The sequence below is a fragment of the Bubalus kerabau genome, chromosome 21, assembly GCF_029407905.1.
Source record: "Bubalus kerabau isolate K-KA32 ecotype Philippines breed swamp buffalo chromosome 21, PCC_UOA_SB_1v2, whole genome shotgun sequence".
NCBI classification, from domain to species: domain Eukaryota; kingdom Metazoa; phylum Chordata; class Mammalia; order Artiodactyla; family Bovidae; genus Bubalus; species Bubalus kerabau.
In genome coordinates this window covers 56,562,422-56,583,960 of record NC_073644.1, presented here as the reverse complement: position 1 = coordinate 56,583,960, position 21,539 = coordinate 56,562,422, and the positions used below count along the sequence as shown (strand labels likewise).

At 41.0% G+C, this 21,539-nt stretch overlaps 1 long non-coding RNA gene across 11 annotated transcripts in view; it reads left to right on the top strand.

The window, feature by feature from the left end:
• Nucleotides 1–21,539, top strand: part of LOC129635788 (uncharacterized) — a 240,093-nt gene that overhangs the window by 18,724 nt on the left and 199,830 nt on the right. The gene's annotated exons all lie outside the window — the stretch shown is intronic.

The window sequence follows — 21,539 nt, the reverse complement described above, 5'->3', positions numbered from 1 at the left end:
TAGTATGCTGTATTTTTTAGATTCCATGTGTAAGCAACATTATATAGTATTTGTCTTTCTCGGTCTGACTTATTTCATTTGGCATTATGCCCTCCAAATCTATCCATGTTGCTGCAAGTGGCAAAATTTTGTTCTTTTTAGAGCTGAGTAGTATTCCAGCTGGAATACTTGGAGGGCGTTATGCCAAGTAAAATAAATCAGAGAAAGACAAATACTGTATGATATTCTTATGTATGGAATCTAAAAAATATATATGAGAGTGGGAAACAAATGAGATGAACTTGAGAATTGCAGCAGCTTTTGACTTAAGGGAAGTTTTCAGCCATCAGTGTAGGAATGGGGAAGCCAGGGAAAACCTGTCTTCCAGAGTAACCTTCCCGAGTCTGGGGGAAAGCAAGGTGATCAGAATTTGCAGGACAGAGTAAAGAGAGTGCTGCACCAAGGGAAGTCCTGAGATGAGCGGAGTGCCTCCTTTGAGTGCTGAGATGGGCACTGATGAGCGTGGGCTTGTGAGGAAACACCCTGGGGCAGGGGAGAGAGCCGCTGTGAAGTGCCAGAGGGAACGGCGTCCAGCGCTCATGACGGCTCCAGAATATTCTTGCTTCTTGCTCCCAGCAGCCAAAGTAGAGAATGTGATATTTCACAGGGCCTTCGAGAGAATTCCAGGAAGGGTCAGTGCTGGGAAAAAATGAACTCCAGGCTAAATGCAGGTCTGATTATCACAAATAAAGCTTAAAAGTAAGGCATAAAAGCATCAGATTCTTCCCAAGTAACTTAACTATGTCTGAGAGCAAATTTCAAGAATATATATGGAGGAACTTTCCTGGTGGCCCCGTGGTTAAGAATCCACCCTCCACCGCGAGGTACGCAGGTTCAGTCCTTGGTTGGGAAACTAAGATCCCACACGCTTTGGGGCAACTAAGCCGATGCACCACGGCTACTGGACCACGCTCAACAGCCAGGCAGTCTGTGTCATAGCAAAAGATTACGTGCGAGGCAACGAGAACTCCCCCATGCCACAACTGAGACCCGATACAGCCAAATAATCTACATATACGTAGGACTAGAGAAGTACCTGGCGTCAAATAAGGTAATATATACTGTGTCCAGCATCCAATCCAAAAGTTTTTGGCATATATAGAAGTAGAGAAATATAGCCCACAATGAAGAGGAAACTCAGTCTAGTGAAACTAACTCAGCAATGATTCGTGATAGAATCAGTAGGCAAGGGCATTAAAGGTTATTAACACGGTACTCCAAATGTTCAGGAAACTAAAGGAAATATTGACTGTGAAGTAGAGACATGGAAGATTGAAAAAGACCAAAATAAAACTTCTAGAGATAAAAGCTTCAATGTTTGAGATAAAAAAACTCACTCACATGTATGAAAAACCTATAGCTACTATTGTATTTAATGGGGAAAGACTTGATGTCTCCTCTCAAAAGTCCGTTTAGTCAAAGCTATGGTTTTTCCAGTGGTCATGTATAGATATTAGAGTTGGACTATAAGGAAAACTGAGGACCTAAGAATTGATGCTTTTGAACTGTGGTGTTGGAGGAGAATCTTGAGAGTCCCTTGGACTGCAAGGAGATCCAACCAGTCCATCCTAGAGATCAATCCTGAATATTCATTGGAAGGACTGATACTGAAGCTGAAACTCCAATACTTTGGCCACCTGATGCGAAGAACTGACTCATTTGAAAAGACCCTGATGCTGGGAAAGATTGAGGGTGGGAGGAGAAGGGGACGACACAGGATGAGATGGTTGGATGGCATCACCGACCCAATGGACATGAGTTTGAGTAAGCTCTGGGAGTTAGTGATGGACAGGGAGGCCTGGCGTGCTGCAGTCCATGGGGTGACAAAGAGTTGGACACAACTGAGCAACTGAATTGAACCATACCTGTTAGAAACAAGGCAAAGATGGCCACTCTCATCACTTCCATTCACCGTCGTACTGGAGGTTCTAGCCAGTGTAATAATAAAAAGAAAAGAAAGGGATTCTGTTTGGAAAGAAGAAAGTAAAACGATTTGCAGGTGACAGTGATTAAGTGGAAAGCCCTTTGGAATCATCAAAGTTTCTAGAACTGAGTTTAGTCAAATTCGTGGGATACATAACCAATACAAAAATAATTGTTTTTTATATTGATAACTAAGAATGGAAATCACTATGTTGTACTTTTGAAACTAATATAATGTTTAATGTCAATTATATCAATAAAAATTGTCATAGTAATGTAAAAGGGAAATCGATCTTAAAAGAACAGTACTATTTATAATAATATCAAAAATATGAAATACTTGGGGATAAATTTGACAAAATATGTTTAAGACTTGGGCACAGAAAACGAAAACATTCCTGAGTGAAATTAAAGATGACCTAAAATATATGGAGAGATAAACCATATTCATGGATTGGAAAATGCAACTGAGTTTTTAAAGTGCTGATTCTTTCTAAATTGATCACAGATTTAGTGCAGTCCCAATCAACGTATCAACAGACACTTTAAAAACTAGACAAGATAAGTCTTAAATTCTTGTGGAAATCAAAGAACGTAGACTAACCAAGATAACTTTGCGAAATAAAAAGAACAAAGATTGAGGATTTAAATTACCTAACTGAAAAGCAGTGTGGTTTAGGTATCAAGAATAAGGAATAGAACAGTGAAACAGTAGAAGGAGTGGAAATAGACCCAGACATAGATGGTCAGTTTTTAGGAACAGTGCAAAAGCAATTCAGTGGAGAAAAAGCATTTTCAACAAATTTGATACTCATAAGTAAAAACTGAACTCACAAACTCTAAATGCATTACAGATTAAAAGTAAAACCTGAAACTGTAAACCGACTAGAAGAAGTTATAGGATAAAAAACTTCTGCACCTTCAAGGATAGGGAAAGACTTCCTAGATACGACACTGAAAGCGCACTCCTTAAGAGAAAAAGCTGGTAAATTAGGTTTCGTCAAAATTTAGAACTTCTACTATTTGAAAGACACTTTTAAGAGAAAACATCAACAAAAAACATGTCATAGACTGACAAAAATAGGTAGTAAATCACATATCTGATAGAGGACTTGTATCTTTAATAGATAAGGAACTTTCAAAACTTAACTATCTAATTAAAGAAATAGATAAAAGATTTGAATAGGTGCTCCAAAGATATATGGATGGCAGTAAAGCACAAGAAGATAAATGAAGTATAAAACCACATTGAACTACCACCAAACAACTCTAAACTTATATGTCAAAACTTGAAAAGGTTGACAATACCATGTATTTTTAAGGAGGTAGGTCAACTGGAAATCTTATACACTGCTGGTAGAAATAAAAAATGGTATAACCACTTAGGAAAAAGTTTTAGAATTTTAAAAAGTTAAACACATGTCTACCATATGACCCAGATACTTTATTCCTAGATATTTCTCCAAGAGTAGTAAAAGCATGGGTCTCTACAGAGAGTTGTCGATGGATATGGATATTCACAACAGCTTAATTTATAACATCCTCAGATAGAAAATAAACCAAGTGTCCATCAACAGATGAGTAGATAAGCACCTCATGGTGTATCCGAACAATGGAAGACTACTCTGCAATAGAAAGGAATGAAAGTATTGATAGAAACAACAATAATTATGCTGAGTGACGTAATATAGACCAAAAATGTACATGCCATAGGACTCCACTGATACAAAACCCTGATAATTAAAGTGGTAGAAAATAGGTCAATGGTTGCCTGTTGGGAGAGCAGGGGGGTTGAGAGGAAGAAATTACCGTCAGACATAAGAGAACATTTGGGTGTGATGGAAGTGCTCATTATCTTGACTGTGGTAATAATTCCAGGGGTGTATACCTATGTTAAAACTTACCAAACTGTACATTTTAAACACAGGCATTGGATTGTATGTTGATTATGTTTCAATAAACCTGTGAAAATAATGTGACAAAAATGATAACCTGTGAGCTGTGCTAAAACACTTGTTGGAGACAGCAAGTATGTGAGACTAGAGAGAAATAAAGATTGGCCATTAGCTGATAACAGCTGAGAAATGGGCACAGGGGGCTTCGTTATCCTGTTCTGTCCTATTTAGTATTTGAAGTTTCCCATAATGAAATATACAAACTGTTGTAATTAATGCCTTGTCCATAATACACTTGTGCCTTTTTACAAGTATTTTATCTGGAATAGGGATCAAAAGTGGAATTGGATATATGATTTTGCATACACTATTTTCATGAGAACAGTCAGCTTCTGTTCTAGTTTCTTTTGTATTTCTTTTAAGAAGAAGAGAACGTGACCTTTTGTGATTTTTTTTTGTTTTTGAGTCTTAGTTGGAATAGAGATAAGATTCAAGGAAATTTGATGCTGAAAAGCTATGGCAGCTCACATTAATGACCTTAAATATCTGAAAGTAGCTAAAACGAATAAAAGCGCGTTTTGAAGCTTTTTATTCTTGTCAGAAGTCTTTATGCAGGCATCTTTGGAAAGCAGAATTTGTCTTTTGTTCACTGTACTTCCATTTCTGCTCTTAAAAATGCTACTTTCTATTTGGAAAAGTTGGTTATTCAGATTTTAATAGTGTTTGATTGTATGTCCAGATAGTATCTAACATTTATTGCACACTTTGTATTCAGGCTCTTGACATGGATATATTTGATCTCTGAAGACTTTGCCATATACCGTTATTACTCTAGTTACAACAGAATAAACTGAGGCCCCTAGAATTTAACTAACTTGCCCAAAGTTGTGTAGGTAGGAATTCAGAGCTGGAATGCAATCCGGGAGTCTGGCTCCAGAGTCCATGGTCTTTCCTATGTTTAACTTCCTCAGTACTTATTTCCCAGGGAGTAAAACCAAGCATACAAAACTTTGGAATTCCCTCTTGTTGCTTGGTTACTGTGTATAATATACATAGATGGTATAGTTTTCCAGGTTAAACATTTTTTTTTTTTCTCTCTACAGAGTTTTATACACAGCAAACATTACTAAGGAAATAGTTTCTTTTCTGTTGTTTGATGATGGTGAAATGAAATGGTACTTTGGGTCCAGATTTTTGTCTAGACAGTGGGGTTTATCAGGGTAATGCCTTTGTATGACTTAGGAATAGCTGAATTAGGGAAAGGCACCATCTCAGGGTGGATGACTCCCGACGAGCCCCATGACTTTCTGTCTTTGTGGGATTTTTGTCCTGAGGAGAATGGCAGAGAAGCAGCCTTTTGCTGGAACACAGCCCTTGGGTACGACAATACATTGGCCTGTGACTTCTGCCGGGATTTCAGTCTTTACCGACCCTCCGGGCTTGGGGTTTTGTGCAGTGTAGAAATTGCACAGGACTTCCCAGGTGGTGCTGGTGGTAAAGAATCTGCCTGCCAGTGCGGGAGACAGAAGAGAGGAGAGTTGAATCCCTGGGTGGGGAGGATCCCCTAGAGGAGGGCATAGCAACCCACTGCAGTTGTCTGGAGAATCCCTTAAATGGAGGAGCCTGGCAGGCTACATTCCATAGCATTGCAAAGAGTTGGACACAACTGAAGCAACTTAGCACTCATGCACGCAACCCATGATGGAGTTGTACTCAGTGGTCTTGGAAGGTGCTGAACCAACATATGGCCACACAGTTGAAAAGGAAGAAAAAAAAAGAATCCATCAATCTGACATTATTCTAAAGAAAATTCCCATCGAGTTAGCATAGGGTTAGGATTAGAGTTAGGGAGTTGTAACTACTAGCTTACCTTTCTAATTGATTCAGAATATAAATTCACAATTTATCTTGTATTCATTCCCTCTTATAGCCTGAAATGTTTAGCCGTAAACTGTAGACATTAAGGAGCAATGTTTCCTTAACCTCTCCCCACCCTTCCCCACCACCCCACCCAACACCCCCCCTCCCCACCCTGGGGGATTCCTCTGTATTTCAAAAAGCTAGTTCACCACTGAGCTTTTAGGATTGGTGTACTCCTGGTGGGATCTGCCTGCCTGATTTCACCTGCCTGTACTGCAAAACCCTCGAAGGCATATTTATGTTTAAAACCTCTTTAAACATCTTGATGACACCTAGGAGACAGCCTTACACATAACATGCAGATGAGCGTCAAATTATATTACACTCTTCTTTTTCTCAGAATTTGAAAAGCTATGAGTGGAAGAGTAATTTTTTTTTTTTTCCCTTCTCTAGAAAAATTACTTATTTGGTTAAAATTTCTAATTAGTTTCCTTTTTTTTTTGTCCTGTTTTCTGTTTCTTCCTTGTGGAGTGTTTATTTATAGACAGCTATCCTCACATTTTCCATCATGTCTCTTTTCCACATAAATACATAGATGTTATATATTCCCCAGTGTCTATTTACAAGTTCCTTCATTCAAAACTTTAATGTTAATATTGGAACCGGTCAGCCAGTGATGCCGCCATTTTATGAGAATATCACCTGCCCTGGGGAAGCCCGCTGGGTCAGATGACCGCTCCCTACGGCCATTGCACGTTCTTGGATTAATCTGGTGTCATACAAGGTGACTTAGATAATACAGGATGACTTAGGCAAAGTCGCCAAAGGTGAATAAAGTCATTTCTTACTTCACTTTTAGGAGGCATTTTGTCACCTTGCTATTACTTTTTTTTTTCCCCACTGTGAGGTTTGGGTATTTAGCTAGGTTGTAATAAATTATCCAAATCTGAGGTTTCCCAAATATTAAGTAGAAAAGGATTTTTTTGAAAATTATTTCTATTGGAATATAGTATATATGTTGTGTTAGTTTCTGCTGTACAGCAAAATGAATCAGTTATACATCTATTCACCTTGTTTTTAGTATTTTCTTTTTTTATTGGAATATAATTGCTTTAACATGCTGTGTTCGTTTCTGTTAGACAATGACTAAATCAGCCATACGCATACATATAGACCCTCCCTTTTGCATCTCCCAGCCCCATCCCACCTATCTAGGTCATCACAGAGTGCTGAGCTGAGCTTCCTGTGCTGGGGGAGGGAGGGAAGGGACGTATCCACTATTTTTTTTTTTTTTTTTTGATTCAGTAGGTTTTTACTGGTATTTCTCTGTAAACTCTCTAACTCTTAACAGAGTATCTCTAGGATTCTGTAGCTCACGCTTCTTGAGAAGGATTTTCAGATAAAATCTCAAAGCTATTTTCTGCCATAGTGCCGCCTCTTCCCCAGATTTTCCGTTTCAGCAAGGGGCCCTTTTTCCTTTTTGAACAGAGCTTCTGTTTGTCAAGGATTTATTTCCCTGGTGGCTCAGATGGTAAAGTGTCTGCCTACAATGCGGGAGACCTGAGTTCAATCCCTGGGTCAGGAAGATCCTCTGGAGAAGGAAATGGCAACCCACTCCAGTACTCTTGCCTGGAAAATCCCATGAACGGAGGAGCCTGGTACACTGCAGTCCATGGGGTCCCAAAGTGTCGGACTTGGACTTCACTTTCACTTTCTGTTTGTTCAGCGCAGCCTCTTACTCGGATCACTTTAGAGTTGGAATTGTCTACATTATGATGTTCTTCTTTCTCCTTTCCACCCTCTCCCAGTGTAGCAGTGTGTTGATTTGCAAGCAGACAGTCACACAGACACACCCATTCACCCTTGCATTTTTATATTTTTTTCTGTTGGCGATTTTATATGTCTCTATGTGTCAGGACCAACCTAGATAGCATATTCAAAAGCAGAGACATTACTTTGCCAACAAAGGTTCCTCTAGTCAAGGCTATGGTTTTTCCTGTGGTCATGTATGGATGTGAAAGTTGGACTGTGAAGAAGGCTGAGCGCCGAAGAATTGATGCTTGTGAACTGTGGTGTTGGAGAAGACTTGAGAGTCCCTTGGACTGCAAGGAAATCCAACCAATCCATTCTAAAGGAGATCAGTCCTGGGATTTCTTTGGAAGGAATGATGCTGAAGCTGAAACTCCAGTACTTTGGCCACCTCGTGCGAAGAGCTGACTCATTGGAAAAGACTCTGATGCTGGGAGGGACTGGGGGCAGGAGGAGAAGGGGACGACAGAGGATGAGATGGCTGGATGGCATCACCGACTCGATGGATGTGAGTCTAAGTGAACTGTGGGAGTTGGTGATGGACAGGGAGGCCTGGCGTGCTGCGATTCATGGGGTTGCAAAGAGTCGGACACGACTGAGCGACTGATATGAACTGAAATGAACTGATGTGGCAGGAGGTTAAGTGGAGACATGAATGGTGAAAGCAGAAGAAAGCAGAGGTTAGCAAAGTTTGTTACACGTGGAGGACGAGGCCACAGAGCCGGTGGTTCTCATCCTCAAGTGTGCAGAGTTTGTGTCTGTTACCCTTTGGAACTCCCCACCTCTGATACCTGTGAAACAAATATCTAGTTTTCCTCTGAGAACTAACCTGAAGTTTAGGGCTAGCATTTGGGTATGACTTAAAAATGTGGTCTTATCAATTCAAGGTCTGGAACTGGTGCCTACTTGAAACATTTTCTCTTGGCTCATTAGGCAAGGTTGAAGGCAACTCCCCCAAAAGTATTGCTGCAGAGGTGGTTTTCTGAGTTTTTATTCTAGAAGGGTTTGTGGCATTCAAATTTTGTTACCTGGACTCCTCTCTCAATTTAAAAGTATCTGTTGTGAGTAATTTTATCCCTGTGCCTGAAATTATAAATTAATGTCAGCTAACAGGCTGTGATTTATTGGCTAGAGCTCAGTCAATTTTGTTAAGTCCTGCTGAGGCTCATGGAGTCCCTCTGGGGAGATCATTAGACTAATTGTAAATTCACAGTAGACCTATGGAGCCACAGTGCATTGGCTTATCAGTCAAGTATAAGAACAGAAGTGAAAATGAGCATTTCCTCAACCATCTGACATTTCAATAGAGATTTTTACTGGGTAGAGGAGCAAAATACTCTAAGTCTTGGATAAGCCCTGTGTTCTCCTGAGGCTTCTGTACGTTCATACTGTGTGATCTTCTCACATCAAGCTAAGTCAGTGGGTATTCATTCATCACTCCAAAATACCCATCAGGGTTAAGCAGTAGGACGATGTTCTTATCCTAAGCAACTTGATGTGTGTTAAGAAGAATGTAAGCTTCACCAAGATGGGAGTTGTCTTTTTCTCTCTAGTGTCCAGAACATGCTGGCTACATACTAGGCTCTCAATAATAAATAAGTAAATAAAGAATATTCTTTTGCTTCAGCAAAATCATGGAGTACCTTCACACCTGAAAGGGTAAAAGTGGTGTTTTTTTTTTTTTTTTTTTTTTACCCACCATTCAGGAGGAGGATCTGAGATTAGAGTGTTGGAGAGGAGGAAGCTGGGTAGATGTTGCTTCTGTTAATCACTGGTGCATGGATTTGTGGATGTGGGTGCACTTGTGTGTCCTGGGTGTTGAAGGCAGGTTGAGAATGAGGTTGAGAGTTTGGACGATGTACGTAGAAGGTGAGCTTTATCCATGCATGTCAGAGTGAGCTTCAGAACCCAGATGCAGGGAGCCTCAGAACGGAGAGAGGCACCTTAGATGCTGAACACCCTCTACACACATCCCAACAGGAGACCATCTACCTTCAGGTGGCACCCTGCACAGTGGGGGATGTATTACTCACTGGCAGATAATTCCACTTTTGGACTGCTCCAGTTATAGAAGTTCCTTTCTTAGATTCAGGTAAAATGTCTACTTATCCGTCCTAATTGTACTCCCTAAAAAGTATTGATTACTGTTTCTTTCTATTACAGAACGGTGTCATTTTAACGTGACTGCCATGTCATTTCAGCTGTCTTGTCCTGTACTTCTTGCTAGTGAAAGTAATGTTTGCGAATAGTATTTCCTGGATCGTATGTTTCACATAGGTCATGATTTCCTCTTCACTGTCCACTTGCTTATCCACAGTTTCCAGTTTCTATGCATTAGTTTTTTCTTTGAATAGAGAGAATTTCCAAACTATAAGATATATACATCTCAAGTTTATAGTTTGAATTTGGACAGTTGTGTCCACTTGCCTGTGAACACTTTCCCAGTCAAGATGTAAAGCATTTTCCTCGTTCCGGAACATTCCCTTACGCCCTTTCATGGCAAATTCTTCGTGGACAACTGCTCTTCTGATTTCTCTCACCATAGACTTTACTTTTAATACTTACTTCAGAGAAAGAAATGGCAACCCATTCCAGTGTTCTTGCCTGGAGAATCCCATGGATAGAGGAGCCTGGTGGGCTACAGTCCATGGGGTCCCTAAGTGTTGGACATGACTGAAGTGACTTGGCAATACTTCTTTGTTTATTTTTGGCTATGCTGGGTCTTCACGGGTGCACGGGCTTTTCTCTAGCTGTGGTCAGCGGGGGCCCCTCTCTAGTTGTGGCACACGGGCTTCTCATTGCTGTGGCTCCTCTTGTTGGGGAGCACAGGCTCCGGGGTGTGCGGGCTTCAGTAGTTGCGCCTCATGGACTCTGGAGCACAGACTCAGCAGTTGTGGCACACGGGCTTGGTTGCTCTGTGGCCTGTGGGATCGTCCCACATCAGAGATCAAACTCGTGTCTCCTTCATTGGCAAGCGCAGTCTTTACCACTGAGCCACCGGGAAAGTCCTATCATTCTAGACTTTAATTTTAACTTCATATTAATGAAATCAAACAGCATGCAGTCTTTTTCATTTGGCTTCTTTTATTTGACATGGTTTTGAGATTGATCTAGGGTGGTGCATGTGTCACCAGTTTGTTCTTTTTCACACTGAGTAGTATTTCATTGTGTGAAATCACCCCTACTTGCTTCTTTCTTCTCCTGTTGATATGAGGTGTATGCATCCCTCTCTGTCTTTGATTCCCATCAGTAATCTGACCTCCTTTGTTCTGGCATTGTACTTTTATTGATCTAACCTAAGATTGCATTCGTTATCAGACTATCTGTACTGTCCTGTTTACATAATGATGGGTTGAAAACAGCAGGGCTTTGCAGCAAGATTGCAATAGATTCAAATCCCAGGTTTGCTTCTTATAATCCGTAGGACATAGGGAAATTACTTTGTCTCTGAACTTTTGCAAAAAGGTAATAATAATGCATATGTCTCTTTGTCCACAGTTAGGAGCCTATAGGTCTCAAGAAATGTTCCTATCCACATGTGCCCTCTTGCTTCCCTCCCCACCTTTTTTGAATTATTTATTTATTTTAATTGGAGGATAATCACTTTACAATGTTGTGATGGTTTTTGCTGTACATCAGTATGAATCAGCCACAGGTATCCCTGTGTCCCCCGCATCCTGAACCCCCCTCCCTCTTCCCACCCTAGCCCCCCAGGTTGTCTGTGAAACCGTAGTATAGTTTTGTCACATCATCTTTCTTCTACATGAGTGAATTTTCATAAACTCGTGTGCCATATTTCCACATTTAACCTATTTATTTTCATGTAAATCCTATCCATTTTACATGGATAGGATTTTATCCATTTTATTCCATTGAGACCTACTGACTCCTGACTTCATCAAGCAGTGAAGTTACTGTCTGCCTCAGCTCCATGTCATCTATGGATCTGATAAGCAGATCGTCGTGTACTCTTTCAAGTCACTCTTAATATTTGGACAGATCAGAAGTAAGGCCTTAGAATAGAACTGACAACCACCCTTTAGTCTGAAATCGGTCTACTCATCAATACTCTGGGTGCTGTGTTGCAGGCAGTTTGAAATCTGGTGAACTATGTTGTTTTTCAGTTATCTTTTCACAAGATATCAAGTGAGAGAATTCTAATAACCTATAGGATTCAAGGGCCTTGGAAATTCTGCACATATAAGGAATAAATTATAAGCATCCCTTTGGAATATGTCTTTAATTCATTAAAATTTTGTGGAAAAATTTTTAATAGTTGGCCTCATAATTTCAAGTTTCTAAAAGGTTATCCCTGATCTACTGGAGGAAGAATGTTGCCTATCATGCTTAAAATGATTCTGCAGGGAAAAAACCAGAAATGCAATGATATTAATATTCTGTACTTTAACCATTTTGCCATTTCTCTGTGCTTTTTTATGTCTTGAGCCTGCAGAGTTGATTGCTTTCTTAAGATTTTTAATGAATAAGATTGCATCAGATTCTTTCCTTGCATTATGACTTCTGGGATAAAAATACCTTCAGATCCAACAAAGAGCAAAGGTTAGAATCTTAATCTTTTCTACATATATTATCCTATCTTGATTTTTAAAAGTATTGTTTGATCGAGACAACTCTACACATAGTGTACATTTACCTAAAAGGTATGCTTTTAAAAATCAAATTTCTCTGTTTTATTTTGTTTAAAAAAATATTTTTGGCTGCACTGGGTCTTCATTGCTGCTCAGGGTTTTCTCTGGTTGCGGCAAGCCGGGGCTACGCTCTGCTGCTGCGCTCGGGCTGCTCGTGGAGATGGCTTCTCTCGTCACAGGGCACAGGCTCTTGGCGTGTGAGTTTCAGCAGTTTCAGCCTGCGGGCCCTGGGGCACGGGCTCCGTCATTGTGGTTCACGGTCTTCATTGCTCCGCATCATGGGGGTCTTCCCGGATCAGGGACCCAACCCGTGTCCTCTGCATGGGCAGGCGATTCTTAATCCACTGTGCCACCAGGGAAGCCCTGTGGTTTGTTTTTATTTCTCATTTTTTTGGGGGTTGTTTTTAATGGTTACCATTTTCTCATTCTTGAATGTGAGAACTGATCATGTTATTAAGCAGGGCCTTCATATATAAAGTAAAATTTCTTTCTATTTTGAAAATTTAAGACCATTTTGTTCATGTGAAAGGCAAAAAAAAGGCAAGTTGATTTGGAGGAGCCTTGAAGGCAGGGTATCTTGACCTCATTACCTACCACAGTGTTTTGCACAGTATAGGCACACAGTAAAACTATTCACTTGTGTTGAAGGGGAATTAAGTTAACTCTTGTTGGTTTTCCACACATATAATATGAATTTCAATTCAGTATATATCTAGCAGTGTATTTTAGTAGTTCATGATCATTCTTACTAAACGTCATCTGTCTAAAAAAATAAGTTTTTTTACTGTTTTGAAAATGTCAGAGGAGGAAAGTGTTTCTCCTGTGATTCTGCAGTTGGCAGCATGTGTCTAAGATTCAAAGGAGAACATCTGGGAGGATGACATCTTCAGAAACCTTTGGAATAACTCGTGTGATCATACTTTCTCAAAAGATACCTGAGTGAGGATAAAAATTTCTTCTGTGCAAATTTCCATCGGAAGAATTTTATGTAGCATCTAGGAAAAAAAAAAAACTATCACATAAACTCATATGGAGAGCTCTTTGTAGCTTGGCTTCTTGGAAAGGTGAGAGCTTGTAAGAAGGAATGTCGTTGGGCTGACTTTGATTTGCAGTCATTAGATGGCCATTATTTATTGCTTTGTTTGTGGCATGTCTTAGTCATTTCCTGTTAATTGACTCTTCCCTTCATCTCAAGATTACTGTATTCACATAGAAATCCTACTTGGGTCTTCGAAAGCTTCCCAAAGCACGCTTCTTTGGTCTCTAGCTTTGTTTAATTTTTGTGTTAGGGAAAGTTAACAGAATGAGGGAAGAACTAACTAAAAGCATTCTCTTCATTATCGCCATCATGTTTGACGTCATCATTACCATCTTCATCCTTACTCTTACCTTTGTCAGTATTGCAGTTGCAGTGAGCTTCAAGGTTAGAGCTTGAGCATGGATTAATTTTTTATCTCTTGAAGTAGATAGTTTTAAGAGAGGTGTCTGTTTACATGTGAGTTAGTCTGGCAAGATAAATCAGAGAGCCTAACACCAAATTTAATATCCACGAGTATAATAAGGATTTGTGATGCTTCCTAGAGGACACGAGGTCTATAAACCAATGAATAGTTTACAGTGAGACATAAATATAGCATATAAAACATGCAGCCTTTTCACAGTGAAAAATCTAGGTGTGTTTGGGGTTTGGCAGTGATGAAAGAAAAAGGCCGTTGTTACAGTTTTATATAAAGATGGCTTTATGTTTCAAATATTAATATGTGCAGTGTATAGCTTTAATTGGGCTGGAGGTATTAACTGGCCTAGAAAAAGGGGAGCAACTGAGGACCAGAGAGACTCCCCTGGAGGTGAAACCCCATGGAGCCCTGCTTAAGACCTAGCTCCTTCGCTGAAGTCTGCATTTGGAAATGAAAGGACCAGGGAGAAATTCACTTAAGAAATACCTGGAGGATGTTCTGAAATAAAATGAAAAAAAAAAAAAAAAAAAAAAGGATCTCCCAAATGAATAATTTATCACTGAATCTCATGCTAAATTCTCATTTTCTTAAGGAACACATAAACAATCTGTTAGAGATGAGCCGTTCTTCTTGAGGTGCCAATCTCGGCTTATGTTGACTTGACAGCAAAGCTTTGCAAGCACAGTGTATTTTTCAGGTTCATCTTTGTTCATTCATTTTCCTGCAGATCTGTATAGTAAGTCGTGGCCAAATTGCCCAGCCATAGGAATGCTTGACACATGGCCCTCTCTCCCAGGAGCCCTGACTTCAGCAGAATTGCCTTAGTAAGAGACCCTGAACATGGCCTCAGAATTTCAGTATAAGCTTGTAGTCCCCACAGGCTGCAGTCTGTTTCACTGTCAGCTCGCTCCCGAGCTGGAGTCACTGGAGTCCAGATTAATTGAAATGCCTGGCCATGCCCATCCCTTTGTGAGGTTCAAAAGCTTCAAGTAGTTAATTAAAAGTTATAGGGAAGCAGAGGCCCTGCTATTCTTTTTTGCTAAAATCAGGAAATTACTCTGTAGTTGAAAGCTGAAGAATTGATGCTTTTGAACTGTGGTGTTGGAGAAGACTCTTGAGAGTCCCTTGGACTGCAAGGAGATCCAACCAGCATCCTAAAGGAAATCAGTCCTGAATATTCATTGGAAGGACTGATGTTGAAGCTGAAACTCCAATACTCTGGCCACCTGATGTGAAGAGCTGACTCGTTTGAAAAGACCCTGATGCTGGGAAATATTGAGGGCAGGAGGAGAAGGGGACAACAGAGGATGAGATGGTTGGATGGCATCACTGACTCAATGGACATGAGTTTGGGTAAACTCCGGGAGTTGGTGATGGACAGGGAGGCCTGGAGTGTATGGGGTCACAAAGAGTTGGACACGACTGAGCAACTGAACTGAAAGAATCACCAGCTAGCTAGCAACTGTCAGCTTAAGTTTGGCCTTTTGCACTGGCATTTCTGGGTTGCCTTAAAAATGCATAAAGAAGTGATCAGAGAGAGAGAAAGTAAAAAAAAATGAGAATGCAATTCTGCCATTTGAAGTAACACAGATGGTCCTAGAGAATCTTATGCTCGGTGAAATAAGTTACACAAAGGAAGACGAATACTGTATAATATCACTTATATGTGAAAATTAAAAGATAATACAAATGAATGACTATGCAAAACAGAAACAGACTCACATGTAGAGAAAACAAACTGGTGCCACCCAAAGGGAGAGGAAGGTGAGCAGGGGCAAATCAGGGGTATGCAGTGGAGAGATGCAGACCGTTATATGAAAATGGGTAAGAAGCAAGGCTATAGTGTACAGCACGGGGCATCATAGCCATTATTTTGTAATAGCTTTTTAAAAAGATTACTTATCTTAATTGGGGGGTAATTACTTTACAATATTGTGGTGGTTTTCTCCATACATTGACATGAATCAGCTGTGGGTGTACATGGGTCCCACCATCTTGAACCCCCCTCCCACCTCCCCCAGCCACCTTATCCCTCTGGGCTGTCCCTGAGCACCAGCTTGGAGTGCCTGCTTCATTTTGTAAAAACTTTTAATGGAGTATAATCTGTAAAAATATTGAATCACTATGCTGTACACCTGAAATTAAGATTATATTGTAAATCAACTATCAGTTCAGTTCAGTCACTCAGTCGTGTCCGACTCTTTGCGACCCCATGAATTACAGCACGCCAGGCCTCCCTGTCCATCACCAACTCCCGGAGTTCACTCAGACTCACGTCCATTGAGTTGCTGATGCCATCCAGCCATCTCATCCTCTGTTGTCCCCTTCTCCTGCCCCCAATCCCTCTAGCATCAGAGTCTTTTCCAATGAGTCAGCTCTTTGCATGAGGTGGCCAAAGTACTGGAGTTTCAGCTTTAGCATCATTCCTTCCAAAGAACACCCAGGGTTGATCTCCTTTAGAATGGACTGGTTGGATCTCCTTGTAGTCCAAGGGACTCTCAAGAGTCTTCACCAACACCACGGTTCAAAAGCATCAGTTCTTTGGCGCTCAGCCTTCTTCACAGTCCAACTCTCACATCCATACATCACCACAGGAAAAACCATAGCCTTGACTAGATGGACCTTTGTTGGCAAAGTAATGTCTCTGCTTTTTAATATGCTATCTAGGTTGGTATACTTCAATATAAACAGTGATCAAATAATACTGGGAATACCAGTGGTTTTTGTGGAATTTGTTGCATTTAAAGTAGAAAAAGGGGTCTGTGAGGGGACTCTCCATCTGTGTGGCTGAGAATGTAGTGGTCATGATTTGTATTTGTTGACCTCTAAGGGACTGATGCTGAAGCTGAAACTTCAATGTTTGGCCACCTGATACGAAGAACTGACTCATTTGAAAAGACCCTTTGATGCTGGGAAAGATTGAAGGCGGGAGGAGAAGGGGACAACAGAGGATGAGATGATTGGATGGCATCACCAACTCAATAGACATGAGTTTGAGTAAACTCTGGGAGCTGTGATGGACAGGGAGGCCTGGCATGCTGCAGTCCATGGGGTCACAAAGAGTTGGAGATGACTGAGTGACTGAACTGATCTAAGGGTCTAGTCAGGCTCTGTGACCATAGCTCCTCTCTAGTATAGACTTTTGTTCCCAATATTGATATCAGTATTTATGTGCAATAATTATCTGAGAGTTTTGTAATAGGTTGGGAGAAAAAAAAATGAAGGAATGGTTTCCCTGGTGGCTCAATAGTAAAGAATCTGCCTGCCAATGCAGGAGATGGGGATTTAGTCCTTGATCTGGGAAGATTCCACATGCCTTGGGGTGACTAAGCCCATGTGCCACAGTACTGAAGCCTGCATTCCCTAGAACCTGTGCTCTACAAGAAGAGAAGCACTGCAGTGAGAAGCCCCTGGGCTGCAAGTAGAGAAAGTCCATGTGTGACAAGGAAGACCCACCACAGCCATAAATAAATAAGATTATAAAAATACAAAAGAATAGGAAATGCATACACTCTTTCAATGAGAAGTTCCAACTTAAGAAATCTATGCTTTCCGGTTGAAAACACCTAAGTATATATGTTCAGGGATGTTTACTGCAGCATCGTTTGTAATGGTATCAAACCTGAAGTAACCTAATGGTTAACCAGTAGGAGAATGAAGCATATATAAGATTGAATATTAAGCAACAATGAAAAAGAATGAAAGCCATATGTATTGATTTGAAAGAACACTCCTGATGATCTATTGCTAGTTACAATAAAAAGGTATATCGCAGAGTGCTGTGTCATATAATTGCATTCAAAGTAAATAAAGATTGTGTGTGCATGCGTGCATGAATAGAATAAAAAGGTATGAAAAGACACACCCCAAGATGCTATCATCAGTTAACTGAAAGGCAAGAAAGAGGTTGCAGAGACAAGAGGACAAGGATTACCTTTTTCTGGGTAAACATTTGTGTGGTGTACAGATGTATTAGTTTGCTGGTGCTGTTGTAAAGTACCACAGACTGGGTGGCTTAAATCACAGATATCTACTGTATCACGGTTCTGGAGGCTGGAAGTCCAAAAATCAAGGGGTCGGCAGGGCAGGTTCTTTCTGAGGGCTGTGAGGGAGGGACCTGCTCTGGGCCTCTCCTCGTCTTGTCGGTGGCTGACTCTCTGTGTCTCTTCCCAGCATCTTCTGTCTGTGCGTGCCTGTCCCTGTGTCTCAGTGCTCCCTTTTTATAAGAACACCAGTCACATTGGGTAAGGGGCCCACCCGACTCCAGTGTGGCCGCACTTGAGCTCATTATACCTAATACAGTCCCATCCGGAGGTGCTGGGGGCTAGGACTTCAGCATCTGAATTTGGGAGAGGGGTGCAATTCAATGTATAAGAGCAGCTATGACTTCTGTAATCTTTTTAAAAGACAGAAGTGAGGCGAGTATAAAGAAAAAGACACAGAGCTTGGCGTCAGCAGGGCACAGAGGTTCCAGACTTGCTTCTGCCGCTCTCCAGCTTCGCTTGCACAGCTCATCTCTCATTCAGTTCAGCCTCTCAGTCATGTCCAACTCTTTGCAACCCCATGGAGTGCAGCACGCCAGGCCTTCCTGTCCATCACCAACTCCTGGAGTTTACCCAAACTCATGTCCATTGAGTTGGTGATGCCATCCAACCATCTCATCCTCTGTCATCCCCTTCTCCTGCCCTCAATCTTTCCCAGCATCAGGGTCTTTTCAAGTGAGTCAGTTCTTCGCATCAGGTGGCCAAAGTATAGGAGTTTCATCGCTCATTGCCCGGGTGTTATTTTTTCCTCTGTAAGGTGAAGGTTTGACTTAGCTGATCTCTGAAGCCTATCATACCTTAAAGCAACCTGCATCTCTGCACAACCTGACCTATTTTTCTGGGCCCAAGGAATCTTCATTCTTTGCGGCTGGCATACCACATGGGTCCTCAGGCGGTGTATCTTCTCCCTGGTGTTGTCCTATGTTTAGTACAGCTCAGATCCTGTACTTTTTTCCCCACAGTGAGTCAAATCACTTGCCTGTGTCTGGGGAAACGGCCCTGATGTCCCCAGGTGACTCAGTTGCAACCAGCCTGGGATGATAATTTATTTGCTGTCATTCCTTGTATACATTAGTCCCCTAAATACATATAACACCACTTTTTATGTCCTCAGGTGATGGGGTGCTTATCTAGCTTCAGGGACTTTCCAAAGCAAAGAATTTCTTGACCCCAGGCCCAGACCTCAAAGGGCCTTAAATTCCACTGAGTGATCTTCCTCCTTTGTGTAATTGGCCCAATTAGTAATGTAGATTTTCTGGAAAAGCTACAACCTCCATCCGACTGACTTTGGAAGAGAGTGAATACCTTTTTTACAGAATAACTCTGGGACCAGTTTCATCCTAGGAGAGGAGCTGAGTCCACTACAGCCTTTCTCTAGCTCATCAGGCATCACAGCTCCTTTCTGGAGAAACGCCTCCTATCACGTTTCGCCAGACTCTCTTGCTTGCGGTCTGGTAAAGTGGCTCAGAAGTCATTTAAACTAATGGGCCAAAATGTCTCTTGTGGTCTGTGACAGTCCCTCCTGCTGATGCCGGTACCAGCTGTGTCTGAGAAGTTTTCTTCACCCAGCTGTTCAGTTCTTGCAGGTCTTTAGATGAAGAGGATGCTTTCAAACAAGACAAAGAAACTGAGTCTCTGCAGGCTTTTCTTCTATCTGTTCATTCTAACTGGTGTTGATCACAACATTTCAGACACGTAGAAGATTGAGGATCTGATTTATGGCAGAGACAGGTTTGTGAATAGTTTTAACAGAGGGCTAAAGGAGATCAAATATGTATGAGTGAGTGGCTTTACTTATTATACTTTAATCAGGGAACACTGAACCAGATGCTGTGGTTTGAAAGGTGTGTTAAGATGCATGGGGATATGTTGTCAATGTATACAACTCTAATGAATATATTTTGCACATGTCATAATATTGTATGTTTATGACATTTTTTCAGTACAGCTTTTTTAAAAAAATTGGAATATAGTTGCTTTACAGTGTTGTGTTTCTGCTGTACAGCAAAGTGAATCAGCTGTGGTATATACATATCCTCTCTTTAATGGACTTGCTTCCCAGTCAGGTCACCACAAAGCATTTAGTACTGTTCCCTGTGCCATTTGGTCAGTTCTCATTACTTATCTGTTTTCTACACAGTATCAGCAGTGTATACACGTCAATCCCAGTCTCCTAGGTCATCCCACCTATGCCCCGTTTCGCCCTTGGTGTCCTTACGTTTGTTTTCTACATCTGCGTGTCTGTTTCAGCTTTGCAATTAAGATTGTCTATACCATTTTTCTAGATTCCACATACATGCATTAATATACAATATTGTTTTTCTGACTTACTTCATCACACATTACAGTCTTTAGGTCCATCCACATTTCTGCAAATGGCACAATTTCGTTGAATACAACTTTTATTTGCTTTCATTATTTTTACTTCCGGGCATTCCTAGAACTGTCTGAATTTAGTATAAGTTCAAACTACCGAGTTAACTTTTCTCTTAAATTCTGGACTTAGGACATTTATGATTCCCACTGATCAATCTGCAACTTCAGTTTTGTGGGTGACTAATTCCAAATGGGTGAAATATTAAAACCAGTATGGACACATGGGGCTGGGTATTGATAACACTGCAAGAAGGCAAAGAAAAGGCCCACCTACTTAGTATTAAGGCTGATCGGTGGCTGTGGAATAGCTAAGCTGAAGTTAAGTGCCCTGTCTTGCTTGTTAGCTTGTTACCGATTACTGTAAGGAGTTAGTTAGACCTGCCTTTGCGTTTGGATATTCAGTTACAGGGCTCTTGTGTCTCACATGAAAGGTTTTAGCTGGATAAACAATCTCTTTATGGCTGCACTGTGGAAATAGAAAAAGTTTAAGTGTTTCTTCTGTTTATACTCTCTCTCTGCAAAGTGATAATATCTGTAAAGTCTCCAGTTGGTATTTGAATGGTAATGGGGCGTGCATTCGTATTCTTATCTAGGACATGCATAAAATAGCAAACTGCGTGTAAATATATGCCAGAAAGAAGCCGCTCTTTTAAACCTATGTGGGAAGTTCATGTGGCTGAATACTTGTGATTTCTCTGACTTCCAAATTCTTTGATTTTTCACATTTTGCCCTGGTTTTTTGTCACAGAACTATACTGGATGCCATGACTGGTTCCATTTAGGAGAAGTTATTAGAGTTTCTATGGGAAAACAATTCCTCTTGGCTCCTAAGGAGCCATCTGTTTACTTGGGTCTATGCATGTATCTTCTTGTTTGTTGCCAAGTCGTGTCTGACTCTTTGTGACCTCGTGGACTGTAGCCTGCCAGCCGCCTCTGTGCATGAGATTTACCAGGCAAGAACACTGGAGTAGGTTGCCATTTTGTTCTCCAGGGGATCTTCCCAACCCAGGGACTGAACCCATGTCTCCTGCATTGGCAGGTGGATTCTTTACCACTGAGCCATCAGGGAAGCCCCCTATGCATGTATACTCTGCTCAGATTAGTTAATTTTAAGACTATGAACTCACTGAGGAAAGAGACCATGCTAGAGTCATCTTTGTACTCTTCCTGGTGCTTGTGGTAGGTATTTGATGGGTATTTGTAACATGAATAGACTCGGTCAAGTAAGTGATTATTTTAAAGATACGTTCAGTTCTTTTAGAAATAATAGTTCAGCTTTTCCTTCAACAGGCCTCGTGTTTTGATGCAAACTTCATTCTGATGATGCACACAATGATGCTTTAGATGGGTCACCAGAAGGTCTGAAATCATCAGTCTCAGTTAAGAACAGACCCAGATTTACTTTTGGTTTCTCTCCATTGAATTATGTCCCATACATTGGCCATAGATATTAACAAACAAACTGAAACCAGCAGTCTGAGAACGGAT